The 8,885-nt window shown below is 30.5% G+C and overlaps 1 long non-coding RNA gene and 1 pseudogene across 1 annotated transcript; both read right to left on the bottom strand.

Moving 5' to 3' along the window:
• Positions 1-53, bottom strand: part of LOC129311470 (cyclin-D3-3-like) — a 937-nt pseudogene extending 884 nt beyond the window's left edge.
• Positions 54-299: 246 nt separating this feature from the next.
• On the bottom strand, positions 300-2,056 carry LOC129311397 (uncharacterized). The gene is made up of 2 exons (XR_008593290.1): positions 1,907-2,056; positions 300-573 (listed from the first exon to the last, which is right to left on the bottom strand). It is a non-coding gene; the product is annotated as an uncharacterized LOC129311397 (long non-coding RNA).
• Between the last annotated feature and the right edge of the window lie 6,829 nt (positions 2,057-8,885).

Raw genomic sequence — 8,885 nt, 5'->3', positions numbered from 1 at the left:
GAATTTATCATTCCTACAATTTGTTTACCTATGTTGAATGTTGAATCAGCCATCCCAATGAGTAGGTGTGTGCATGTACGTACATGCGTTCGTCGTTTTTGTATATATATATATATAGAAACTAAAACCAACTCAACGATCTCCAATGAGGGAGGGAGAGAGAAGTATCCGCACCACGTAATCGTTTTGCGATTTCTTTCAACATTTCATTCAATTTTTTCTGGGCGACAAGCAATTGACGTCAAAAACAAAAGTAGAGAAGAAAACAAACCGATTCGCATAAAAATACAAGCAATAGAAAAAATAATAACCAACTCAATGATACGCACTTAGGGGTGTTCAATCTGGACCTATCTCGATTGGTCCGGTATTGTCCCGATCATATTGGGACGGGTCTTGTCCTGGCCCGAAAATAATCGGGAGGGGATGAGACACAGGATTACCTAACGCACTAATGAACAAAGCAAATGATAAGCACCACTAGATCCCACACATTATGCCCATACCTTATTGCCCATTACATAGTTTAATGAACTAATCTAATCTGCACATCATGAAGAAGGCTAGCCACACCTGTGACAATACAAAAATATTGGTTTGTTAACGGAATGGTGAAGCTCTTTTTTCCTGGGAAGGCAGCCATCAAAAGAAGCCGCCAAAAATGATCATTTTCAATGTCTTGTCATGTAACTTTGCCTAGGAAAAGGATACGATTAACCTCAGTACCTCACAGTGGCATCATATATGAATGAATCATACAAGGGACAATGCAAAACTAGATTAGAACTGCAAAGTTGAAACTGTCTCCCTTTCAAGTACATAACCTGAATAGTTCTATCCATGAAATATTTATCCATATGCACTGGCCTGCTAATTGCTATCACATTATCTTTTAATATTCTTTCTCACAAGACCAAATTAAAACATGAATAACTTTCTGATGGAAGCGCTTAAGTGAGAATGGTGAAGCCACCCTTAGAAACCTGCTTGTAAGGAGAAAGAAACAAGCCAAGGCCACAAGAATTATTGTTCTACCCCAATACAGAAAATCCACCCTCACTTGCATACTTGAAAATTCGGGCATCCTCTCCAATCAAAATAATTAAAATAACAACATACATTGCTTACAGGTAAGAGCCTTCACTTTACTTTAAAGTCCTTGAACAGTTTCAACATTTCCAAAAATACCAATGACTCTGACCTTAATAATGTAGCTGCTAGACATTGAAATAATATGGCTGCTTTTTGACTTAAAAATCGATGCACAAATGTTGGGTTAGAGCTGAGACTACAGAGAACAGTTTATGGACATTTAATTTAATGATGCAGATTGAAATACCCAGTAACATATTACTCATTTTCTTTTAATTGAATGTAAAGAAATACAAAGGCATTGAAGTAGTAGAATATTAGGGAAAATTTTCTACTTTTGGCATATCTAGGTGGTCAGTAAATATGAGACCATATTTTGTTCCACAGCCATAGGTTAAACATAAAAATGAATAGTATATGTCATCAATCTAAAGATCCAGCAACAGAATCAGCATTTAAAAGTAGCGATTCAAACAAGAATAAAGAAGAGGAGAAAATTGTACTATGTAAATCCCCTTCGAGAAAGCAAACATCCACTTTCTCTATTCCGAGAACCTAAGAACCACAAGTTGTCTCATTTACTAGAGCAGAATGAAGCCTGAATATAGCCTAATTAAATCCGTAAACATTAACCCAGATTGGAGGCGCGCGTATTGAAAACCAACCAAAAGGAGAGGAAAAAATTGCAGAGCTATGAGCTCGAGCTCCATCCCTCTGATATATAAACAGCTCCAAAATAGGAATATTCAATGCTAATTAACAATCTGGGATCAACAACCATAAGAAGCGAAAAAGAGAAGAATATGAGGCTTACTGAAAAACTGGCGCGGCTTCATCTTGAAAACGATAACTCGTAGGATCAGAAGGGGTTGCTCATCCCTGCCGAGACTGGGAATCAATGAAGAAGCATAAACATTTCTCTCTGACTTTCTCTTCTTCTCGTCTTCTTCTTCCTTCTCTTTGATTTATTTTGTTCCCAAGGAACACTTTTTAATTTCCACTGTGTATTTTGTCTGGAGACGCCAATGGCATCCTGTTTTAAAGAAACTGAACGGCTATTAGTTTTTAGTGACCGTTGGACAAGAGAGATGGGCAAGACGCGCGCTCTTTATCCGTTTGCTTTTCTTTGAACCAATTAGCCGTTTGCGTTGGAAACGGTAATATTCAGAGGCAGATCTGGGCTTTCGTACACTGATGATAATCTAATTGTGTAGGGCCATAGTTTTTTGGGCTCAGCATGGACCTTTTAATTGAAGAAGGTATTGTACGAATGACAAATTAAAGGATGTAACACTCAAAGCCGCATTTATTCTTTTATATTTTACAAAGTGATAAATTAAGGTTTAAATCTTTGTTTGGAAAAGAACTCACGTTTAGTATTGATGGTGTCTCAAATATAATTATTTTAAATAAAAAGATAATTGTAAGTAATGAAAAAAATAATTCAGAGAAATTCTAATTTCATCTAATAACCTTAGTCTTTTTGAAAGTTCAAGTACAAATGACATATATTAAAATAGGGGAAAAAAGGAGTTTTTGAGTTCAACCTAAAAAAAGAAAGAAAGAAAGAAATTGAGAAGCGATTGCCAATATTTTGAGGAATATGTGTGTGTGTGTGTCAGTGTGTACTTTTTGCAATTTTTTTTAATCAAGATTCAATTAAAACATCACAACAGTATATCATCTAACAATTTCGAATAAGGGAGTATTTTTTTAATGATTGTATTTTATTCAAATAAATAAAAAATAGTAATGATATTATTATAATTTAAAAATAATTCACTTGTCAGACTTTAACTAAATATATAATAACAAACATAAATAAGTTACACATCTAATTGGTAAATCATGTTCCATCCACTTGCATGTTGATTGAGCACACATGACCAAGCAAATGTTAGTCAACGAAATCAGAATTGACAAGTATTATTAATTGATTAAGACCCTCAAAATATTAGCAAATACTAATCACAAGCGTGGTGTTGGACCACTTGTGTCGGAATTTCACGACAGGGTAATTTATGTATCTCGTTTAATTTATATTAAAAAAGTAATAAAACTGTTGAACTGTTTATGATAATTAATTTAATTTTATCATAATTTGATCTGATAATCCATCCTTCCTTATATAAAAAGCTAAATAAATATTTAGGCTATATTTCCCTCCAAACTTAAAAATAATGGGATGCAGATATGCTTCACATGATATCCTTTAAACTCCATATTGCAAGGGACGGAATTGATCACTTTGATATATCAACATTAATTAATGTAATCACATAATTAATTCGGGAATAATATCAACTTGAAGTTAATTATATAAGCATGCACGACGGCAACATGGGAATTGGGAAAGAATGAATAAAGCAGTGAGACGTTCATGAGAAAGAAGATTAAACTATCGTTGTTTTATGAGTACACTTGCAATGATTACTCATTTGAGTCCGAGCATTGAGATTAAAAAAAATTTGGTTGAATTTTGAAGGTTGAGATATGTCTTACCTGCAATTCAGAAGATTGGAGCTAACAGTTTTAAATTGCATTGTTAGGATTTAATGATATTAATTAATGATGCATACAAAATGAATAGAGGGAGTCTATTTCGGGCCAACATGATAGGGTTTGGGCTTGGCTCAACACTTGAATAATATATATTTTTTTAAAAAATATAATATATTGAATATTAATTAATGCTTTAAGGTCTTACTTCATTTTAGATAAAATTAATTATTTAATCAGTATAATTTTAATTCAATTATAATTCAGTCTCTAAAATTTAATTTATTTTTACTTGATTTTATAGATTGAAACTATTTTAGAATTTTAATCTTTATAAAGATTAAAAGGGTTTAAGAATTTTAAATGTTAGTCCTAAATTTTAATGTAATTTTAATCTTTATAATTTTTTTTTAAAACATAGAGACTAATAATAAATAGGTGGTTAAATTTTTAGAGACTGAATTACAACCGAATTAAAACTATAAGGGTCGATTACAATGAATCAAATTCTTGTACTAAGTTACAATTGAATCAAAACTTTAAGAACTAAATGAATAATTTTCCTGCATGTTATAGTAAGAGATCACATGTTGAATACATTATAGATATTTCTTAGAAATTAAAAATTTATATTTTTATATTTTATAATTTTTAATTTATAAATAGTTTAAATAATATTTAAAAATATAATCTTGATTTTAAATTTTAAGACCCACAATTTTTTATAAAAAAAGTTGAATCTTCTACGTTTTTAAGTATATCAAAAATTATATTTTATAATTTTATAATAATGAAAATAATTAATCATAAAATAAAATTTAAATTTGTTAAAAAATTGACATTCAAGTATTCTAGTAGTTGAAATAAGCTTGAAATTCAAGAATATTCAACCCTGGATTGTTTATATAAGTTTTTTTTCTTTATATGTTGTAACTATATTTGACTCCGAAGAATGCCAGTTCAAATTGAACTTGATCTCATCAAATTACCAGCTCAACAAGGGAGGGTAGAAACAGGATCCGATCAATGGGGATTGGCGAAGCAAAAAAAGCAACAGCAAATTCTTGATTCCGGGTTCAAAGTAACAGTGAGGTGGTGTTCATACTAATACCAGTCCAAGCACTAAAGTTAAAGAGAATGACGTGGCAATTGCAATTGGGTGAGTGAAAGAAATTTCATCCCTTTACCAAAAACAAAATAATAATATAATTACCCCACTGTCACAATTCATAACTCTTTCGGTTTTAAGTACAGGGTATTTTTTTACGACTCATCAAAATTAAAGAGAAATAATAATCATGAAAATGATTAAAAATAAAATAACTTTTTTGATTTATTCCTTTTTAAACATGGATGTAAAAAGTAAGTTCTAGCTATGGTGAACAAATATTTAAAAAAAAAACAAAGAAAGAAAGCTAAGTGATGTTTTTGCTTTTTATTCAAGAATGACTAATATATAACCCATCAATTTGTTTCAAAGAGACATTAACATATAGGATCGGATAAGAGTATTGCTACCACACAATATTTTAAGAGGCAATGTAAAAATCTTTTAGTTTTTCAAACTGACTAACTCTTAAAAAAGTACTTTCTCTATTTAAATATAAAAAATTTTTAAAATTGAATTCTCATCATCAATAAAGTAATTACTATATTTAATTAATTTTATCTTTTTATATTTGCCCTTATTTAATAGGATATTTTACCCTAAAAAAATAAAATGATCTATTCAATAGGAACACTTTAAAAAAAAATAAAATTACACCTTAAAAAATTAAAAATATTTTATATTTTTTAAACATTTAACTCCTTAAAAGAATGAGTATTGTTTTATGATGCCTACTTGTCTGATTTTATCAATCGTGTTTTGAAGAGGAATCATATTGAATATATATATATATATATATATAGATATATGTATGTATGTATGTATAGTCTTCAAATCCTCCATGGTCTCACCCTGTAAATATTGAACAGGAGTTAGCCCAATCTTTGGCATGAAAACCGTTGATCCATCTTAATTTCCTAAAGAAAATGTTGTGTTTGGATTGTTTACCACAACTTATTCTTTCTCATTGTCTGCCCCAAGTCTCTTCTGTCCCCGTAACTTCATATACAATTATATTTTTATATAACACCATTAACAAACTTGGACTCACGATTCTGATGGATGGTGGAGGATTTGGATCATCCCATGAAGTTCATAGTTTTAATGATCAAATTCTTTCTATTATAAAATAATGGCAAATATTATAAACAATGAAGGTTTATTCATATTATTTTGTTTGAATATATATTATCTATATGTGTATATGTATAAAACATTTGGTAAAGCAGCATGGGCTCTTTCAGCTTTTACTAGCTCTCTCAGCATCTTTATGCGAGATGTAATTGCTTTATTAATTTCAAACCTTTTTTAAGAGTATAGCAATATAATTGAAAAAAAGAAGATGGATCTTTCAATAAGGAATAAGAATTAAAGCAGCAGCTTTTGCTCCACATAGAGTCGTCGCAAGTTAAGCTTTTTCTTCAACTTTTTATCTAGGCAATGCCTGCTGGCTCTTATTCAATGTTGGATCGAGCTAATCAATATTTTAAAAGGCTAATGGCCTACTTTTCCCACCTATAGGTGTGCTTTGTTTTTAATTTCTGCTCACAAAAGCTGCCTGCCACCAATTAATCAAAAAAAGGAAAAGAACATGATGCTAATAAAGATCACACAATACTTTAATGTCATCCAGTATACTTGCACTTGCATCTTAAATTTAAATTGGATTTTTCCCTGCTTCCCAAATTAAAACAGGTTAAACATTCGGACTTGAACTTAATAGTTCAGATTATCATTATTTTTTGAAATAAATGTCACTGATCTATTTAATTTTGAGGAAAAAAATTTAAAAATCTCCTTTGTAATTTTAAAAGCACATCTTTCTACAAAAAGGCACTTAAAATTACATAAACTTTTTTTATGTTTTGCTAAAATTCCCTCAATTTTATTTTTAAAACTCGTACAAACCTATTCTAAAAGCAAAGAGAACCTTATACAAACATCTTATCTATTTTAAAGCCTACATACCTACATATCATGAAGATAAATGAAAATGGTGCAATTTCGACAGCAAGCCTCGCGAGAATTCACGTAACTTGTTTGCTTTTTCTAAAGAAGTCTATGCCGATTTTAAAAATATCGAAGGTGCCTATAATTTTAAATAAAATTCAATAGAATATATTAATTTTAGAATAAATGACAAACTTATGACTTCAACAAAACCTTAAAAATTATTTAAAATTATTCTTATTGTTATTAATCATTTGGATGCCTTAGGATATATTATCTTTAGGCTGAAATTTCTCCTCTTCTTCTTCTTCTTCTTCTTACTTACACCAATTTATTGAAAATGCTATCAGATATTAAATGTAAGCACTTCTCAAGTAATAACTCAAATTATTATTTACCACGTTGTGTAGGGCCAGCTTTTTGTACTAGATCAACCCATCAATTTGTTCAGGCTGAAGCTTTGTATATATAGCAAAGCTAGCCCTTCCTCCCTCTTTATTTTGCTTTCAGTATTTTGATGGTTCATTTGAGACTTTATTTAGTGATTCATTTCTCCAAAAGTCACTCCTAAATTTTTTGCTTGGTGATTTATTCTTTCAAAAATTACTCCTGAGTTTATTCATTCTTTGAAATCATTCTTGAGGTTCTCAAGTGATTTGTTTCTATGAGAATAACTCTTAAATTTTTTCACCAAATGATTATTTCTTGCGAGAACCACTGCCTAATATCTTGCCTAGTGATTCGTTCCTCCTAGAATCACTCTAGAGTTTTTATGTTCATTGATGATTTATGATTCATGCATAAGAGAATATCACCCCAGTTATATTTTGTTCTCCTTGAAACCTTTTTTTGCATATATTTTTTCAGTTCAAGCGATGAGTTTGAAGGGAGATTATTATGATATATTGAGATTTATTTTTCATATTAAGCAATGCAAGCTGTTAAAAACTCTATAACATCTTGAATTTAAGGGGATTATTAGGATATATTTTTCATAGAGATTTATTGTGTTGAGATTTATATCTTGTTGAGATTTAAGATTATTTTGTATTCATTAGATATTATTAAAATATTCATTAATTATTAATAATTATGTTACTTTTTTGAGTCTCCTTTATTTCTCTATTGATCCTTCCTTCAGGATGTTTCCCATGGTGCAAAATGAACAAAATTTGTAAATTTGGAAATAAAATTTTATAATTTAAATCATTTATATATTTATATGCCACCAAAGTCAAAGGAAAATTTTTATGCGAGAGAGTTGTTACATATAAATACAGAAATACTAATTCAGATCCCCATGTGCGATCTGAAATCTGAATGCTTAGTAATTATAGTCTATGTATGGAATCTGTGAACCCATAGTATAGCATATATGTTACGAGGAAGGCAACAATAATCTAATGACAAATCTATAACGTGTGTCTTTATATTATAAAAATAGTGATAGGGCGATCCAGTTGGTTTTGTCCACCGTCAAAGATAATGACATATTTTGCCACAGAACTGGTTGAGAGTACCATAATGCTTGTTTTGGAGGAATCCCAGTCCGGCAATGGATTATATAATTCATGCACTCTTTATACAATACAAACCTTTGTCACTGTGATTTGATCCTCATTATCGATGTTGTCTTGTACTATGGATCATTTCATGTGCCCTTGCTCCTCCTATGGGACCTTTCACCCTAACAAATTCAACCTCTTGTTGTCCACTCCATACAACTATAGTCTATAGAATATATATATATATATATATATTATCTCTGCTCTTAAATATATATAAGCCATTGTTTAAAGTCTTAAAATAAAAAATTAGTCACCTCTATTTCATTAAATTTTCAGTTCCAAATATTTTTAAACCAACGTAATAGTTTTTACAAGGTACTAGGAGGGGAAAGAGAGAGAGAGAGGGAGGGAGAGGGAGACGTTTAAGGATGGAGACCACGTATCGATTGCATTACATTGTCACATCAATAATGAGTCTTTGATGAGATTGTGTGCCCATTTGGGTCCCTCCTTCCTCAATGATGTTGCTATTAATGCTTATTTTCGTAACAAAGCTTTTCACTAGTTTTCTTTGACTAAATGCTATGTTAATCGCTTAATGTCAAGATTCATTTGTCACACTAAAAAAACACCGATGAAAGCAATCATTCAGTTCATTCAGCTAATTACTCCAGGTCATTCGATTCGAAAGTGGCACATTTTGATCTCAATAGTTATGATCCCAATAT

The sequence above is a fragment of the Prosopis cineraria genome, unplaced genomic scaffold (genome assembly GCF_029017545.1).
Source record: "Prosopis cineraria cultivar Desert tree isolate PC_DT_omini unplaced genomic scaffold, ASM2901754v1 PC5, whole genome shotgun sequence".
In the NCBI taxonomy this organism is placed as follows: Eukaryota; Viridiplantae; Streptophyta; class Magnoliopsida; order Fabales; family Fabaceae; genus Prosopis; species Prosopis cineraria.
The sequence above is the reverse complement of the archived record's forward strand: the minus strand, read 5'-3'. Positions and strand labels throughout refer to the sequence as shown.